Source organism: Wolffia australiana, chromosome 8, assembly GCF_029677425.1.
Source record: "Wolffia australiana isolate 7733 chromosome 8, ASM2967742v1".
Classification (NCBI taxonomy): domain Eukaryota; kingdom Viridiplantae; phylum Streptophyta; class Magnoliopsida; order Alismatales; family Araceae; genus Wolffia; species Wolffia australiana.
The window spans coordinates 7,682,963-7,697,810 of NC_135842.1; positions in this window are offsets into that span (position 1 = coordinate 7,682,963).

The window sequence follows — 14,848 nt, forward strand, 5'->3', positions numbered from 1 at the left end:
GAACACATAGTCTTAAATATTTACATCTGGAAAGATGTTTTTTGAACCTTAAAATAAAAAAAAGTATAGAAATATATGTGGTCATAAAGCCAGTCACACATTATGTATCTTATTCAATGTTTAGTAATGATGGAAATCTGTGTGGCTACCACGTTAATATATATCCATTCATTGCTCATGAATATAATATATGCTTAATTATGCATGTGTGATGTGTATGAAGTATATGAATATATGATCCCACTTAGTAAATTATACATGGATAAATAGTATTTAATCATGTATCATAAATATTTCTATTTTAAGGATACTCAAGAAAGACATTAAACTATCTAGGTATAACACCACTATCTAGTTCCACTCATATAATGAGGAAGACTAATCCTATAGCCATTTGTGTAGAGGCACTAAGGATATTTAGTGAGTGCTATTTAGGAAGAAAAATGTTGGGTTATGGTGCTTTTGATTGAAGGCTAGAAAATAGTTTTTTATGCAATTAAAGCAGATATCAATTCTAAACTGATCCCTAAAAGAAATCACATATTATGTGCCTCACGACAAACTTGTTCTAGCTTTGATTTTTACCCTTTTTAAGATTTTTTCTGAAGCCTTTCATGTGTCTAACCTCTAGAAGTATCCATGAGATCAATGTGCTCTTGGATCTCCACTTCCTCCAAGTATGATCCAAATATTCACGAAGACACTCTTCTTGGTCGATGAATGATATGGGAACGAGTAAGGGGAGGGGGATGCCCAACTCTAGCTTGGGTGCCTAACCCTCTCCTTTTTAAAGTTGACTTAAGTTTTTCCATAAAAATCCATTCAGCAAAAGTATACCCATCAATATCAATTTAATATTAAGTGTATGACCCTCTATGCCCATGTATCATTCTATTTAATAACTTTAATAGCCCAATAACAATTATTTTACCAACCTTATTAATAAAATATATCAACATATAGATTAGTTAATTAATGATCAATTATACCCAATCGATAGGTTAAGTTCCAGCCCCTGGGTGCCAAGCTACACCTCATGCTCTAAACGATTCAGAGTAGTCTTCAAACACGCTCATGAAACCTTAATCATCATCGGTTACCATATTAATATTACCCTTCGCCTGAGTGAGACTCCGAAATGACTTATTTTTCGTCAAAACCTAAATCATGGTTCAGTTAGTACTGATGTATAACAAGGATCAATGGATGAATGCCTTCTCCATTATCCTCACTATCGTGGCCTAGGATTTGGATGCATCATCTACCTTCAGCTAATCTCATCATATAATGAGGGCAGATAATCCCATCTTGACCACTCAATCACCTCCATATATTTTTTATTAAATATTGACAACTCAATCACCTCCAGTAATAAAGCCATTCTTTTAAGGTCATTAAATATCATGTTTGAATTTACATTTATATATTTTTCGATATGTTGGATTACACTTGATGAACCTCTCATTGGAAAATAAATAATAAAAAGAAAATATGTCACGGCAAGATAGAGAATTTCCTAGTTATCCCTCATACTTGTGTCATATATGGGGCTACCATATTGTTGGGTTCTAGATGTCTTGATCTTGATGAAAATAAGGGTTCCACATAGCGGGATTCTTATGACAGAATCATAATGACATCAAAAAAACCATTAAATGAATAACCAGTACACAGGTCGTATCTGTGATTTCTTGTATCCTCGAGTGAGACGATTTGAGCTGCACATATGTGCAGCCTCTAGAAATATCGGCACAGTCCTTGACACATCCAATCTCCACCTTTGCCTTGAAGAGCTCCCTTCAACCTTCGTCATTGTCTGTATGTTGTCCTAATCACATTATGAATGGAGAGATGCCATGGGGAGAAGGGAGAAGAAGGGGAAGGCTCTTGAAAAATTTTGGCCTTGTTGAATTTCGTTAAGGGCCTTCCCCTATTTATAATAAGTGGGTATTTTTCATTAAAGACCCCAAAACTTAATAATATCGTCTGACGTCCTAATAACCATTTGTGTGTGACCTTCTAGGCCAATGTATAAGCCTAGTTAACAGTTATAGTAGCCCAATAACCTTTACTGGTCTTCTAATTAATTAACTAAACCATCATATAGATTAATTAATATCATATTGATTTAACCCAAATCGGTGGGTTGTCTCCAACCCATGGGATGCCTGATAACATTTTAAATGCATGGATATTTAGATACATTTTAGATGATTTTGGTATTATTATTAGTTCAAAATTTATCGTGTTATTATTTTAATTAACCAAATATTTGTGCATAAGCTATAAATTCTAATTTTTTCACATAAGCTATACTTTTTTTCTAAGTTTTATTGTTGATGAATATTTTATAGTTTATTTTTTGAGCAATTTATAGGCATGAGAAGACACAGTTCTTAGGGAATTGGAAAGTGTTTGGAAGCTTAGTTATTCTAGAAAGGGTCCTGAAAGGATCAAGTGGAGTTGTGGACTTTCAAAAGAGAAATCTGAGTAAGATGGACAACTACCTGACCTGCCCATTGGGCTCTCAAAAGCCTACAAGAATGAAGCTGAAGATCGCAAAGGGAAGCTCTAAACCCATGGAGAAAAAGAGGCAAAAATGGCAAGAAAAGGATAAAAGAAAATACCCAACAAGGTATTTTAGTAATTCTTTCAATAAATAAATACTCTTCTCCCTCATTTTTCCTCATTCTGGACATGCTCTAGAAGGTGGCTGGCCAGCCGGACAAGGCATTTTTTAGAATTCAGGTTGTTCAACCTGCTAAATGTAAGTTGGTTGAAGTTTTCATTCAATCTCATCTCTACTTTGCATTGACAAATGTGTAATCCTGGTGAAATACAAAGATCCAGACTTGAGAGGAAGGATGACGGCTCACTACAATTTCTCCATTGGTACGTATCCAGTCTGACTTTATGGAGGTTCCCCCCCTCTCTCCGTGTTATACGGGCGTCTTATATTTGTGTTTTATTCCTGTTTTGTTGTGGTTGTATGTCTTTTGTTAGGACTCTTACGAGAAGGCTCCTTGTTGGACCATTCCCCTCTCTCTAAGAAGGCCCATTGGGGCAAACCCTTACACCCCTCGCCTATATAAACGGGGGGTGTAGGGCTATCGCTGGTGGTTAGAGACCTTTGGAAGAATAAGAGAAGTATGTTTATCATTTTGAGTTGCACCCGAGAAAATTATGCCGCTGTATTTCTCTTCATATCGGTTTGGTGTTCATGATCACCATCTTCTACATTTCTTTACATTCAAATACACTTCTGCGAATCTTTTAGGGCTGCAATAAAATCATAGGATCGATTTCCAGTGATTTCAACATCTAAAAAAAATCTAAAATATCTCTAACCCTCGTTTTTGATATTTTCTGTGGGTTTTGGACTAACTTAAATTCCACAAAATTCTAAAAGTATTTATTTTTTATTTTTGTTGTTAATAAAAGTTATGAAAGTTAGTGGAAAATATTTTAAGTGCTTTGATTTGTATTTCTGCTTTGATTTAAATCATTGGAAATTATATACATTAACTAAAAATCTAGAAAATTCCAAGAAGCGTTATTCACTTTTAACTCATTTTGTTGGTTCCAAGCTTGAGAAAAATTCTGAAATTAAACTTCTGCCTCATTATGGATCGACCCTTACTTGCCCTGCATTAATTGTGGAGTATTTAAGCGGAATGTTTCATAAATATTGTTGGTTAAATCTGAATTAAAACAATGACATTAACCCCCAAAATTTGGACTGATCATTTACTACCTGTATAATACACACTCCATGTCTCTCTGAACTCTCACACATCTAACTTATTCATTCACAAGACATTGATGTTCTATAATCAATCTCAGTTGTTTATTAAAGGGTTTGAAGAAGCCTATGATAAGTAAAACAATAGTTGATTTTTCAATTGTGCTTAAAAATAAAAATATATATTATTTTTTTGGGAACGTAAGATTCCGTCAAGAGCACCTGGGATTTCCTAAAAACAAAATCACTTTTGAGCAAATAGGAACATCTGGAGGTTGGACTCACTCTCTCTTTCCATTTCTCCCTCCCTGTCTTTCTCTCTCATTGCATTTCTCCCTCTCCCTCTCCATTTCTCCCCCTTTCTAGCTCAATCAATTTCTCCCTCCCTCTCCATTTTTCCCTCTCTCTCCATTTCTCCCCCTCTCTCCATTTCTCCCTCCCTCTCATTCTTTCCATTTCTCCCTCTCTCTCTCACTCCATTTCTCCCTCCCTCTATCACTCTTTCTTTCCATTTCTCCCCCTCTCTCTGTCACTCAATTTCTCCTTCTCCCTCACTCAATTTCTCCCTCTCTCTCTATCTGTCCATTTCTCCCTCCCTCTCATTCTTTCCATTTCTCCCTCTCTCTCTCACTCGATTACTCCCTCCCTCTCCATTTCTCCCTCTCTCTCTTTTCTGCCTCTCTCTATCCATTTTTTCCTCCCTCTCTCCCTCTCCATTTCTCCCTCCCTTTCATTCGTTCTTTCCATTTCTCCCCTCTCTTTCCATTTCACCCTCTCTCTCTCTTACTCAATTTCTCCTGCTCTCTCCAATTCTCCCTCTCCCTCCATTTCTCCCTCTCTCTCTCTCTGTCCATTTCTCCCTCCCTCTCCATTTGTCCCTCTCCCTCCATTTCTCCCTCCCTCCCTCTCTCTCCGTTTCTCCCTCCCTCTCTATCTCTCTCTCCATTTCTCTCTCCCTCTCCCTCCCTCCCTCCCTCCCTCTCTTTCCCTTTCTCCCTCTCTCTCACACTCAATTTCTCCCCCCCTCTCTCCCTCTCTCTTTCCATTTCTCCCCCTCTCTTTCCATTTCTCTCTCCCTCCCTCTCCATTTCTCCCACCCTCTCTCTCTCTTTCAATTTCCATTTATCTCTCTCTCTCTCATTTCTCCCTCCCTCTCCATTTCCCCCTCTCCCTTTATCCCTCCCTCTCTTTCCCTCTCTCTCCCCTTCTCCCTCTCCCTTTCCATTTCTTGCTCTCTCTCTCTCCCTCCCTTCCTCCCTCCCTCTCCATTTCTCCCTCTCTCCCTCCCTCTACTTTTCTCCTTTCCTCTCTTTCTCTCTCTTTCCATTCCCCCCTCTCTCTTTCCATTTCTCCTCTGTCTATCACTCTTTCTTTCCATTTCTCCCCTCTTTCTGTCACTTAATTTCTCCTTCTCCCTCACTCAATTTCTCCCTCTCTCTCCATTTCTCCCTCTCTTTATCTGTCCATTTCTCCTCCCTCTCATTCTTTCCATTTCTCCTCTCTCTCTCACTGATTACTCCATCCCTCTCCCTTTCTCCCTCTCTCTCCTTTCTCCCTCTCTCTCTCCATCTTTTCCTCCCTCTCTCCCTCTCCATTTCTCCCTCCCTTTCATTCGTTCTTTCCATTTCTCCCCTCTCTTTCCATTTCATCCGCTCTCTCTCTTACTGAATTTCTCCTGCTCTCTCCAATTCTCCCTCTCCCTCCAGTTCTCCCGCTCTCGCTCGCTGTCCCTTTCTCCCTCCTCTCCCTCTCTCCCTCTCCCTCCCTCTCTCCCTCCCCCCCTCCCTCTCCCTCTCTCCCTCCCTCTCTCTCTTTCAATTTCTCCCTCTCTATCTCTCTCTCCGTTTCTCTCTCCCTCTCCATTTCTCCCTCCATCCATCTCTTTCCATTTCTCCCTCTCTCTGTCACTCAATTTCTCCCCCCCTCTCTCCCTCTCTCTTTTCATTTCTCCCCCTCTCTTTCCATTTCTCTCTCTCTCTCACACTTATTTTCTCCTCCCTCTCTCCCTCCCTCTTTCCTTTTCTCCCCCTCTCTCCCCCTTTCTCTCTCTCCCTCCCTCTCAAATTCTTCCTCCCTCTCCATTCCTCCCTCCGTTTCATTCGTTCTTTCCATTTCTCCCTCTCTCTCTCTTACTCAATTTCTCCTGCTCTCTCCAATTCTCCTCTCCCTCCATTTCTCCCTCTCTCTCTCCCTCTCCATTTCTCCCTCCCTCTCCATTTCTCCCTCTCCCTCCATTTCTCCCTCCCTCCCTCGCTCTCTTTCAATTTGTCCCTCTCTATCTCTCTCTCCATTTCTCTCTCGCTCTCCATTTCTCCCTCCATCCATCTCTTTCCATTTCTCCCTCTCTCTCTCACTCAATTTCTCCCCTACTCTCTCCCTCTCTCTTTCCATTTCTCCCCCTCTCTTTCCATTTCTCTCTCTCTCACACACTTATTTTTCTCCCTCCCTCTCTCCCTCTCTCTTTTCATTTCTCCCGCTCTCTTTCCATTTCTCTCGCTCTCTCTCTGTCTCAAATTCTTCCTCCCTCTCCATTTCTCCCTCTCTCTCCATTCATCCCACCCTCTCTCTCTTTCAATCTCAATTTATCTCTCTCTCTCTCTCTCCATTTCTCCCTCCCTCTCCATTTCTCCCTCTCTCGCTCTTACTCAATTTCTCCTGCTCTCACCAATTCTCCCTCTCCCTCCATTTCTCCCCCTCTCTCTCTAATGGGCCTTCTTAGAGAGAGGGGAGGGGTCCAACAAGGAGCCTCCTTGTAAGCGTCTTAACAAAAGACATACGACCATAACAAAACAAGAAGAAAACACAAATATAAGACGCTTGTATAACAGGGAGAGAGGGGGGGAACCTCCGTAAAGTCAGACTGGATACGTCCGGAACAGATGGAAACGACGTTAGGAAGCTTTTGTCAAACTGGATATCAGAAACTTGGATTCTTCACGTTGGCTGGGGCTTCACAACATGGCTGATTGCGAACATGGGCTTGATCTTCCGGATGGTCCCCCCATCAAGATGCCGCACAGAGACTTGAAGTTATCGAAAGATGAGAAATTTGAATTCAAGAATTGAATAACAGGGTTTTTCAGAAGAAGTACAATGATGATGAATAAACAATACGGGGGATTGGAGCGGTCTTATGACCTCTGTAAACAGGGGATCCCCCTTGGCTAGCCAAGCAGGAGCGCTAGAATCCTTGGAACTCTCATCCTACAAAAGCATGTTGTAACTTCTGATGATCCCGCATGGTTCCCCCTGCTTCTTTTTAATATCGACCACCCTCTCTATACCTCTATGTCTATTGCTCTCCCTCTCCCTCTCCCTCTCTATGTCTCTGTACCTCTCTGCCTCTCACTCTTTATCTCTCTATGTGTCTCTCGCTCTCTCTCTCTCCCTCTCTCTCTCCATCTATCTCTTTATATCTCTGTGTCTCTCGCTCTCCCTCTCCCTCTTCCTCTTTGTGTCTCTCGCTGTCCTGTTTCTTCTCCCTCCCCATGTTTCAGTACCTTTTCGTCTCTCTCTCTCTCTCGCTCTGTCTCTATCCATCTCTCTTGCTCTCTGTACCACCTGCTCCCGGTCTATGAACGTTTCCCTCGACCCATGCATCAAGATGGAGACCCGTCCCAACAGAGCCCAATACTGCATCCTTAAGGGAGCCTCTCCAAAGACGACAGAGGCGGCCTTTGATCTTCGTAAGTTTTTCCTACAACCACCCTGAGGTCGAGAATCCTACCTCATCTGTCTCTCTCTCCCTTGCAATGAGAAGTCCACCCCTGCAATGAGAAGACAATTGGGAATATGTGGCGTGCACTGCTCCGTCACTCCCTCATAACCCTTCCCTTCTACTCTCGGTGCGCTAACTCCGTCGATGCCCTTCTCTCATCATCTCTCTAGCTCTCAGAACTATCCTTTCTCTTAAAAACTCGGTGCATCTTTTATAAAACAAGTCAAGACATTATCCTCGTTGAAGAGTTACAAGGGAGTCTTATCACTCTCCCTCTGTCCCTCTCTCTCTCTCTCCCTCTCTCTTTGAAAGTGACTATCTGATGAAAAAGATGGAGACACTGCAAACAAATCATTTTCCTAATCAACATATTAATGCTTTCTAGTTAAAGTACGTATTGCTCATCGCTTTCAAAATAAACATATCAAATATTTATCTTTGATTCGGATACAAATAGGTTGTCGGCCAAAAGCTATGTTGCTATTGATTCATGAACGATAACTATGAATAGACAGGTCTCCTACACCACATCTTTTCCCTCTATGTATTGTAGAGGCGCGTCAGTTTCTAAAAATCCTCACACTTGCAAAGATTGACAAAGCATTGAGCATAAATTTATTTTTCATGAATTCGCGACAGAAGGACTAGATATTGATTGAACAATCAAACAGTCAGCGAAGTGCGCAAAATCAGAGTAGAGAGCTTACGCTATTGCCTCAAACTTTAAATCCTGCATAGCTTCGTGCTACAGATTAAAACCGGCAGAATTTCCAGGAAAATGACATGTCTGCTCTGGTCTGGTGTTTTATAATCGATCTGCCGTAATACAAGTGCCACGAGAGATGTTTGGCGAAATCCATGGTCCATTGCCGTCGTAAAACTTTGCAATCGGCTGTGCAGCATCTCTAATTTGAAAAAAAAACACGCGTAAGCAGGAGCATAACAGAAACTAAACGAAAAGCTTACAAAACATGCGTAAGATTGATTGCTCTGGAGAACATGGCGATGGGCTGAGACGAAATGAATATCATGCCAGCCTAAACTTACAAAATTAGTATTAGAGAACATACATGCGCACGCAAAGATCAGAAGATGGGTAAGGCCCAGGTGGAGAAGGCCTCGCCTCTAAAGCTTGTAACAGTGCGTTGTTATCCACCACACTGTCTATACGGTAATGCCGGGAAGCTTAATCTCCCCATTGGAGATATTGGCTGAAGCCACTATTGCCAGGAAATCCCACATCGTTATTTAAGCTGCGTGCATGTTTTGTTTTAAAAGAAAAATGAGTGTTCGGACGTTTTAAGACTCCAATAAAACGTCGAAGAAGGATGAAAGAAGAGGACGATGAGATTCGGTAGAGAAAATACGAAGATAGAATCAGGATTACCTGTTCCGCTTGAGCTCCGAAGGCGACCGTGGGGTTGTTATTATCTTTTAGAGGTGAATGACATTGTGGCAAGTCCGGGAGAAGTTCTACAAGGTCCTCCTCCGTGAATATTGCAAGGAGCGCCACACTATTTGTGGAATAAAATCGACTTAACAAATCATTATAATGAAAGCAAAAACATGACACGCTGAATGAAAACATAATTTTAACACAAGAAAAAGGAGACTAACAAACATACCGAGAGAGAGAGAGAGAGAGAGAGAGAGAGAGAGAGAGAGAGAGAGAGAGAGAGAGAGAGATGGAGATTGAGAGACAGAGATGAAGAAGCTTACAGATCGTCGTCCATGTCGTCTGGCGGGCAACCATCAGAGCTGGGCTGGGCCACGTTCCCGTTTGGCGTATTGGCTGCGGTTGAGCCTGCAGAAGGTACGTCAGACTTACCATCACTGCCCTCACCACCATAGAAGGCGGCCAGGATCTCCGGCCTGTGATCCGCGAAAATTAAAAGAAAACGGTTAGCGTGTGATGTCGTTCGTATACTTGCAAAGAAAAGCCATTAAGCAACTTAGGAAATATGATTTGAAGTTAGAGGCTTACATGCGTTCCGCAACAGCTTCAGGAACGAGGGTGGACGTTCCGGCAGAGACGTTACCCTGCACGTGAAAAACAAGTCATCTAAACATCAGTTGTGCGATCATAACACACAGTGAAAATCTCCTTTCATAAGGGACATAATGTCTCCGAAAAGCTTCGTATCATGAAGTCACTCGCCTTGGTGGCCTCCTCGAGTTGTTGGAGGAGGTGACAAATGACACTCAGGGATCCTGTGACGGGAAACATGGACCGGATCTCGGCTTCGTATGAGAGCGACAGAGCGCACACCGAACGGACAGCCGGGTCCTGTTTTTCAAGAATCTTGGTGGTGTTGGCCACCCCAAAAATGTCGTGCACTCTCGCAAACTTCTGAGGATCTTCTGCGGGGAAGTAGGGAGTTTGCAACTAGCGCAGGCTCCCCCTCTGGATCTCTTCATTCTTGGCAGGATTCAAACAATACCTCTTTGTCGCTCGCTGTCCTCTTCCGTTCTCTCTTCCTCCTGGCGTTCAGTGGGACGCTGTACCGAGTCGTATATTAACCACAGAAAGAGCGAAAGTCAGCGGAATCAGAGAAACGTCACCGTTGTCCCCGTCTCTCGCTCTCTATTTTCTCTTCTTATTCTCTCTCTCTCCCTTTCTCTATCTCCTCTCCTTATTCTCTCTCTCTCGCTCTCCCTATGCTCTCCCCTCTCTCGCTCTATTAACAACAGAAAGAGAGTGAGAGAGAGAGAAAGTCAGCAGAATCTGAGGAAAGTCAGCTTCGTTCCCATCCGTTTCGGGAGTTCGTTTTGTTCGATTGGTTCGTTTTACTATCCCGTCTCTCCTTTTTTCTAGCTCTCTTTCCTCCCCTTATATTTCCTTTTCGGATATTTTTATTCGCTACATCCTCCCTCTCGCTTTCTTCCGCACCCTCTCGCACTCAATTATCTGTCATTTCTCAGCATCCGTTTTTCCTTCTCCCATCATTCTGTCGTTCTCTCGCTCCCCCTCTACCATCTGTCCTTATTCCCCTTATTGTTCTCTCTCCGTCTCACTCTCTTTCTCTCTCTATCTTCTCTCCTTATTCTCACTCTCGCTCTCCATCTCCTCTCCTTATTCTGTCTCTCGCTCTTTATCTCCTCTCCTTATTCTCCCTCTCGCTTTCTATCTCCCTCCTTATTCTCTCTCTCGCTCTCCATCTCCACTCCGTATTCTGTCTCCCGCTCTCTATCTTCTCTCCTTATTCTCCCTCTCGCTCTCTATTGATAGATCAAAAACAAAAAATTACCTTCCATTTGAGTCTCCTTTGACTTTTTCTTGAGGGTGGAGGGTCCTTCTTGATCCTTCACCGAGGAGCTTCTTCCTCGAGGACGATGGCACCTTGGGGACTCCTCTCGATGGTGGACCAAGGGGACCCGAAAACTCCTTAAAAAGAATCCCAATGGGATTGAAATGAGTGGCAGTTGCAAGCCCCTCCATCAAGGCCTCCCAACCGCCGGTATACCAAAGGTTGCAACCGTTAAGAAAACAACGGTTGTAGCCCACTTTAATGGAGGAATTCCAACAATCTCCCACTTGGGCTACACACCTTGACTTTCCATATTTAATGAGCTCAAACGGTTACTATTTCTCAAGGTACAAATATTCATCTCGTCCATCAACATATTTAGCATAGGACTGAACAGCTTTCATCACATTATTGCGCAATTAACCCACCACAATCACTAATGCTATAATGTAGAATGACATAGATTAAATTTTATACGAGTCCCACTTTATGGAGATCTTATAAACAAAATGGATAAAAGAAACTTTAGTTCTGCAGAAAATGTATACATGTCCACATTAAGAACACTTCATACAAACTCCCACTTAAACTCACTATGCTTCCCAATGAAGAATGCCCATGTGAGTAGTATGCTCCATAAATACTTAAGGCAATACACCTTTCGTAAGCGGATCCGCAATCATTGAGTTTGTTCCAATATGCTGTGTAGACAATTCTCCATTTTGTATCCTTTCCTTGACAATTAAGTACTTGATGTCTATATGCTTAGACTTTGTCAAGCTCCTATTGTTGTTGGAGAACAGAACGGCTGACTTATTGTCACAATATATCTTCAACGGTCTTTCGACACGATCTAGAATTCGAAGCCCCCTGACAAAATTCCTCAACCATACTCCATGATTAGATGCCTCATACATAGCAATATATTCCGCGGCCATAGTGGATGAAGCTACAAGTGGTTGCTTTGCACTCCTCCATGAAATGGCTCCTCCAGTCAACAGAAATATATAACCTGACGTGGATCTTCTTGAATCTTGGCATCCAGTAAAGTCAGAATCAGAATATCCAATGATCTCCAATTGATCTGACCTTTTATATGTGAGCATGAAATCCTTAGTTCTCTGTACATAGCGCATGACTCTCTTGGCCGCTATCCAGTGATCCATTCCTGGATTGCTCAAATATCTTCCAAGCACAAAACTAAAAATATGTACCTACTCCCACTGAACTTATGATATACACAATTATCAACTTTATTCATCTCAAAACCATATGAAATGATAACCTTATGGAATTTGTGATACCATTGACGAGAAGCTTGCTTGAGTCCATAAATGGATTTCCTTAATTTGCAAACCAAATTATTTGAATCTTTGGACTCAAAATACTCCGGTTGCTTCATGTATATCGTCTCCTCAATGTCTCCATTGAGAAAGGATCTTTACATCCATTTGATGAAGCTCAAGATTGTAATGTGCAACTAGTGCCATTATTATTCTAAAAGAGTCTTTTAAAGAAACTGGAGCAAAAGTCTCTTTGTAATCAATACCTTCCCTTTGAGTAAATCCTTTGGCTACGAGACGTGCTTTATGTCTCTCCTTGTTACCTCTTGAATCCCTCTTGGTCTTGAATATCCATTTACAATCTATGGATTTTGCACCATCAGGTAGTGGAACAAGTTCCCAAACGCCATTATCATGCATGGATTTGATCTCTTCCTTCATGGCATCAATCCACTTTTGAGAATCTGAGCTTTCCATGGCTTGACGGAAGTTGATTGGGTCATCTTCCTCGATGCTCATGTCTACTTCATGCTCTTGAAGATACACAAAGTAGTCATCTGGAATAGCTCTCTTTTTCACTCTAGTGGATCTCCTTAATGGTATTGATTCTTGAGGTTGTTGAGTTTGAATTTCAGGGTTGGAGGATTCTTGATTATCATCTTGTACTTGAATTATTGTTTCACCAATGTCAAGTGATTTTTCTTTATCTTGAGCATTGTTGTGAAGAATAGGAGGCATTGTTAAACAATCCTCTTCAAAGACGATAGTTCTAATCTTATCTCCCCCCACAAACTCATCATCCTCAAAGAATAAAGCATTTCCCGTCTCAAAAATAGTTCGAGTTGTAGGATCATAAAATTTGTATCCCCTGGATCATTCGGAGTATCCAACGAAATGGCAGCTTAATGTCCTAGAATCAAGTTTCCTTTCATTAGGCTTATAAGGTCTTGCCTCAGCAGGACAACCCCAAACACGTAAATGTCTTAGACTAGGTCTTTTGCCCGTCCAAAGCTCATAAGGGTTTTTTCTGTTGCCTTTGTTGGTACTCTATTAGTCAAATAAACTGCTGACTTTAGCGCTTCACCCCATAATGGTTCAGGTATAGAAGTCTGGCTCATCATGCTTCTTACCATATCCTTGATTGTACGATTTCGTCTCTCGGCAACACCATTCATGCTAGGAGATCCTGGCATCGTGTATTGAGGGACTATCCCACACTCTTCCAAATATTTAGCGAAAGGTCCTAGACGTTGTTCTCCCAATCCATCATTTCTGCCGTAATATTCTCCACCACGGTCAGATCTAATGGCCTTAATCCTTTTGTTGAGTTGATTTTCAACTTCAACCTTAGAGTTTTTGAACACGTCACTGGCTTGAGATTTCTCATGAATGAGATACAAGTAACCATATCGAGAATAATCATCAATGAAAGTGATAAAATACTGTTGGCCATTCCAAGAGGGTATAGGAAATGGACCACAAATATCAGTATGAATCAATTCCAAGACGTCTGAAGCTCGATATGAACCATATTTTCTAATATTTGTCCGCTTTCCCTTAATGCATTTGACACAAGTGCCAAAATCCTTAAAATCTATGTAATTAAGAATTCCATCTGACACAAGCCTTTCAATTCTCTTTTGAGAAATGTGACCTAACCTTTTGTGCCACAAAAATGATGAAATCTCATCACCCAACTTTCGCTTTGTACCAACCGTACTTAATTGAAAGGAATATTCCGAAGAGACTTTAGTGTCAACCAAATACAAATTATCATAAGCTCCTAAATTTCCTGTACCTAGAAGTACAGAATCCTTATAAAGACCGAATTTTCCATCCCCAAATGAACAATTGTAACCAGATTTGTCCAATACTGAAACGGATATTAAGTTACGTCCAAAAGATGGCACAACAAAGGTCTGATTTAAAAGCAAATGATAACCAGTTTTAAAAACGACTTTAAAGACTCCAACGGCTTCAACCTCCTTCAATTTCCCGTCACCTTGATAGATGAACTTTTCACCGTTATTCGGTTTGCGATGGCTGAGGCAGCCCTGCAAGGATACACTCACATGAGTAGTGGCTCCAGAATCTACCCACCAAGTGTACCTTGGTACAGAAGCTAAGTTAACTTCCGAACAAACATAAGAAAGAAAAATACCTCTCTTCTTGAACCATTCTATGCGCTTGGCACAGTCTTTCTTCATGTGTCCACCTTTCTTGCAGAAGAAGCAACGCATCTCCTTATGCAGCTTCTTTTTTAGGTGGAACGCCAGCAATTTGTTTGCCCTTCCTTTTTCCCTTATCCTTAGATTTGTCAGAAGAAGCAACTGTAAGATGAGCACTTTCACATTGTTCTGACTTCAGTCTCTCTTCCTCTTGCACACAATGCGAGATGAGCTCATTCAAGGACCATGGATCCTTTTGACAATTATAGCTCACCTTGAATTGACTGAATTGATGTGGGAGAGAGTTTAAAGCCATGTAGACAATGGATTCCTCCGGAAGTTCCAAGTTTAATCCCTTTAATTTGGAACGTATGTGAGACATTTCCATAATGTGCTCTCGTATATTGCCTTTTCCTGTATACTTCATATTCGTAAGGCGATTCATGAGAGTACTAATCTCAGCTCTATCTTCTTTATGATACCGTTTCTCAATTTCTTGAATGAGAATTTTGGCATCTGTTGCCTCTTCCGCTAAGGTGTCCCTTAGGGATTCAGGAATGGTGCACTTGATTACCTTTAAGCACATCCTATTGGACCTTTCCCATGTTTCATGGGCCTTCTTTTCTTCAGGAGAAGAAGATTCCTTTATGGCCGATGGTTGTGCGTTCCGGAGGGCATAATCAAGATCC